This window comes from Mus caroli, chromosome 9 (genome assembly GCF_900094665.2).
Source record: "Mus caroli chromosome 9, CAROLI_EIJ_v1.1, whole genome shotgun sequence".
Lineage (NCBI taxonomy): Eukaryota > Metazoa > Chordata > Mammalia > Rodentia > Muridae > Mus > Mus caroli.
In genome coordinates this window covers 103,589,097-103,594,036 of record NC_034578.1, presented here as the reverse complement: position 1 = coordinate 103,594,036, position 4,940 = coordinate 103,589,097, and the positions used below count along the sequence as shown (strand labels likewise).

At 43.1% G+C, this 4,940-nt stretch overlaps 1 protein-coding gene across 6 annotated transcripts in view; it reads left to right on the top strand.

Moving 5' to 3' along the window:
* The window catches only part of Dag1 (dystroglycan 1), a 68,742-nt gene that overhangs the window by 21,028 nt on the left and 42,774 nt on the right, over window positions 1-4,940 (top strand). For 4 of the 6 annotated variants that reach the window (XM_021171406.2, XM_021171404.1, XM_021171403.2 and 1 more), the window contains exon 2: window positions 706-762. The exons of 1 other annotated variant lie outside the window; for it this stretch is intronic. The gene's annotated coding sequence lies outside the window, so the exon portion shown is untranslated. Of the gene's footprint in view, window positions 1-705; window positions 855-4,940 lie in introns of all 6 variants that reach the window. One more of the 6 variants, XM_029481414.1, reaches the window with a different exon arrangement.

Below are 4,940 nucleotides of genomic sequence, written 5' to 3'. Positions count from 1 at the left end.
GACTGCTCTTCCAGAGGTCCTGAGTTCAATTCCCAGCAACCACATGGTGGCTCACAACCATCTGTAATGGGATCTGATCCCCTCTTCTGGTGTGTCTGAAGAGAGCAATGGTGGTATACTCATAGGCATAAAATAAATAAATAAATCTTAGAAAAAACAAAACAAAACTAAAGTGAATGGGCGCACTGAGGAAACAGCAAAACCAGGAATGGCAGCACACACTGTAACCTCAGCACTGTTCAAAGCTGGTCTGGGAAACATGAGAAAGAAGAAAAGAAATGAAAACAGCACAAAAAATAGATGCTGGAGGGCTGGAGAGATGGCTCAATGGTTAAGAGCACCGACTGCTCTCCAGAAGGTCCTGAGTTCAAATCCCAGCAACCACATGGTGGCTCACAACCATCCAAAATGAGCTCTGACGCCCTCTTCTGGCATGTCTGAAGACAGCTACAGTGTACTTACATATAATAAATAAATCTTAAAAAAAATAGATGCTGGAATTAATTTTATGTCTTTGCTATGTGAAGCTTCATAACTTTTGGTTTTGAGTGGACTGTACATCAAACATTTCTTTACAGTGGTCTTTTCACAAGCAGGGTGACTAATGGGTGAGATGGGCAGAATCGTGAAGTGGCATTGCCTGTTTCCCCTGGTGTTTATTTCAGTTTGGGGACTCAAGACTATTCTTTTCTTCTGTTCCTACAGGGCCTGTGCTCTCTAGGAAGATAAGGTTTTCAACACTGCCTGGCACTGGAGGGTGAGGTAAGACACTTGAAAAGAAAAAATTCTGCAAAGGCAAGGGATCGTGAGCTACTAGGCAATTCTAAAGCAGTAACAGAGGAGAAAGCTGTCAGGTAATACCCTTATTTACTTAGTGGTTTTGGGGACGGAGCCCCGACTCTAAAGCATGTTAGGCAAGCACTCCTTATCACTGAGCTACATTCTTCTTTGACCATGTGGGCCTTGGGGTTCAAACTCAGGTCAGCAGGTGTGGGTGGCAAGCATCTTTATCCCAGGCTGGTCCACAGACCAAGTCTAAATGCTCCCCATCTTTAAGAGTATGCATTGCCGGCCGGGCGTGGTGGTGCATGCCTTTAATCCCAGCACTTGGGAGGCAGAGGCAGGCAAATTTCTGAGTTCAAGGCCAGCCTGGTCTACAGAGTGAGTTCCAGGACAGCCAGGACTACACAGAGAAACCCTGTCTTGAAAAAACAAAACAAACAAACAAACAAACAAACAAACAAAAGAGTATGTATTGCCACAGATCTGTTCTTTTTGTTTTAAGATTTATTTATTTTGTGTATATGAGTACACTGTAGCTGTGCAGATGATTGTGAGCCATCATGTGGTTGCTGGGAATTGAATTTAGGACCTCTGCTTTTCTCCAGCCCTGACAATTTAGCTGTCTTCAGACACACCAGAAGAGGGCGTCATATCTCATTATGGATGGTTGTGAGCCACCATGTGGTTGCTGGGATTTGAACTCAGGACCTTCTGCAGAGCAGTCAGTGCTCTTAACCACTGAGCCACCTCTACAGCCCGATCTGTTCTTTTTTGAGATAGTCATAGCCCTTGGTGACTGTGCCAGTTGGGGGGAGCTCAAGGGCAAGTGGAACACTTGGACAGGGTGTGTCATATCAGGGAGACAGTGGCCAGTGTCCAGCTTGGTTGCCTCTTTTGGTATTTGCTCTTCATTTCTATGGAAGTTGCTTTGTACTTAAAGGTGGGTGTCTACGAACAAACTCCCCTTACGGAATTTTTTCTAATTGGTATTTATAACTTGGAATAAAACAATGGAGTTTGTTTGTTTGTTTTGAGACTGGGTCTTACTATGCTGCCCTGGGAGGGTTAGAACTTTGAATAGACCATGCTGGCCTGAAACTCACAGATCTGCCTGCTTCTACCTTTCAAATGCTAGGATTAAAGTAATGTACCAATCACATTGGTCCTGAAAAAAATTATTATTTTTTAATTTTCTTTTTTTTAATTTATTTATTATTATCTCTAAGTACACTGTATTTGTCTTCAGATACATGGGAAGAGGGTGTCAGATCTCATTATGGATGAGCCAACATGTGATTGCTGGGATTTAAACTCAGGACCTTTAGAAGAGCAGTCAGTGCTCTTAACCTGCTGAGCCATCTCACCAGACCCTTTTTTTGATTTTCTACATAATGTTTCTCTGTGTAGCTCTGGGTTTCCTAGAACTAGCTCTGTAGATCAGGCAGGACTCAAACTCAGAGTTTGCCTCACAAGTGCTGGGATTAAAGGTATGTGTGCTCCCCTCCCCAAGCTGGCTCTCTGACTTCAAGGGTATCTTGGTCTACAGAGTGAGTTCTAGGACTGCTAGGTCTACATAGAAGCCCTATTTCCAACAACAAAGATACGATTAGGTTAGCATACATAGTGTGGGTTTCAAGATAATGAAATTTGGGCTGGAGAGATGGCTTCTGGTGTGTCTGAAGACAGCCACAGTGTACTTACATATAATAAATAAATAAATCCTTAAGAAAACTGAGATTTGAAGACATTCCTCGTTGATTTTGCAGTGTTCTGGTCATCTTCTCTTTTACCCCTGTAGCTGTGCTGTGACCGCATGCTAGAGAAACGGCTCAGCAGTTTATAAGTTTATGCTGCTTTATCATCGCATCCAAGTTTGCTTTCCAGCCCTCACGTAGTTGTTCACAACTGTCCACAAGTCTGGTTCCAGAGGATTGGACTCCTTTTAGCCTCTGTAGGCACCAGGCATGCATGTGGTACACAGGACATACATACATGTAAAGTAAAATAACAATCAAGATGATTTTCAGTTTCTCTACAGTGCAAATGAAGCTCCTCATTGATTGTCATAAATGCCTCCTTAATTATCTCACGTTATTCTGTAAAGCGGGGTTAAGCTAGCTTGCATGTGTATTACTGGGGATCCAACTTGGGGCTTGAGCATGGTAGGCAAGTGCGTTACCACTGGGCTGGACCCCCAGCCCTTTTAAATTTTGAGACAGGATCTTGGTTAACTTCCCCAGCCTCGTGTCTCTATCCCAGACTGGCCTGTAACTAACTTTGACCTTCCAAATTCAGGGATTGCAGGGGCTGGAGATATGACTTGGTAGCTGAGAGTTTAAACTGATTTCTAGAAGATAGGGGTTTGGTTCCCAGCATCCATATCAGGCCACTCTGAACCACTTGTAATTCCAGTTTCAGCATATCCAATACCTTTAGCCTTGAGAGGCATCTGCACTTATGTGCACAGAGCCCTCCCCCATACAAGTTATTAAAATAAACAAAATCTTTAAATTATAGAATTCATACCTGGCCTCCAACAGATTTTGCTAAGAAAAGTAATATTAAAAACAAATTCTAAATGGCATTAAAAAATTAGATATTAATTAGAACCTTGGACATCATCCTTTTTTTTTTTTCCTGGACACTAATTTTTTGGATGGAGGGGTGTTTCAGGACAGGGTTTCTCAGTGTGTAGCTCTGGATGTCCTGGAACTTGCTCTGTAGACCAGGCTGGCCTCGAACTCAGAAATCTTCCTGCCTTTGACTCCTGAGTGCTAGGATTAAAGGCATGTAGTAAACATGCCTGGCTTTTTGGACACTAATTTATTATTGAAAATTTATGTAAAACAAATTTTCATTACTATAAATGTTCTGTGTATATTCTCTTGCTTGAGCCTGCAGATCATCTTTGTATCAAATCTGTCATGAGCTCAGGTAGCCTTGCTAAGGGAGAGTCCAGTCTGAAGACCTCTTGAGTAGGGTTAAATTTTGGGTTTAGGGAAAAATAAAGTTGATTGTTAAGTGTCACATTTTTAGATCTCTGAGCAGTGTTGGAAAGATTGAATTGCCAGAATGGGAAAATTTGGTAGGAGAGTAGAAGGGAGGCTCTTTATTAAAGATCTAAAAATAGAGTCCATTAAAGTCACAAATAGATAACAGTAGGATTCCTGTCTTACCCTTTCCTGTTCTGGGTTTGTGCTTCCAGCTGTTGCTTCTGCTTACCTGGAGAAGATCACAATATTTTCCCAGTAGAGTAAATGTAGACCTGCAACACTGAGTAGTGTACCAATCTCTGTAGACCCCTAACTCTTGAGCATGGCAGTCTGAGATGTGATTGGGAAGCTGGGGTACAGCATGGGGTACTCGAGGGGGGCAGGGCCGAGAGAGTGACTGAGCTCCTTGGGACAGGAGGAAATCCTTAGCAGAAGCTGATTGGGCTGCTCTCAGTGCATCCTTGAACTGACAGGGCTTGTGGGTAACCTGTATTCTCAAAGCCCTTAGTCTTATTTTCCTTCTAGTTGGCATTGCTGACTACAGGAAGGCCAATTCTGTGGCCATCTAGTTTATCTGAGTTAATTGCTAGCATTTCAGGGTGTCCCCCCCTTTTTTTTTTAAAGAGGAGAGGTCCTCTCTGATTTTAACAGTTGAAGAAAATGACTTCCTGTTTAGGCTTCTGAAAAGTGCCCTTTCCGTCTGGTGTGAGGGGGTGGAGGAATGTCCTGGCCTCCCATCTTCCATCCTGTCATGGGGCTCCAGGGATAATAGAGTCTATTGTGGGCTGTGCCCAAGGCACAGCCATCCTCTTTAGCGTCAGCTTTTCTGTGGCCTCTGTGTCTGGGCTGCTGTAGTAACTGGGTGTTGGGCGAGGCCTGTCTCACTATGCTTTATTGCAGTGGAGGGCTCTAGAACATGACTGATGCGACCTTACTTTGTAGTATAGGCTGGCCTTGAACTTGAAATCCTCCTGCCCTTCTGAGTGCTGGAGTATAAAGTCACACGTAGTTTATGCCATGTATTATTTTGAGGTGCTGAGGGTTCAGATCCGGGGTCTAAGCAGGCATTCTACCAGAGTTACCTATCCAGCCCCTCATATTTTTTGTTTGTTTTTTCTTTCTCTTTTTCTTTTTTCTCTCCTTTTTTTTTTTTTTTTGGTTTTT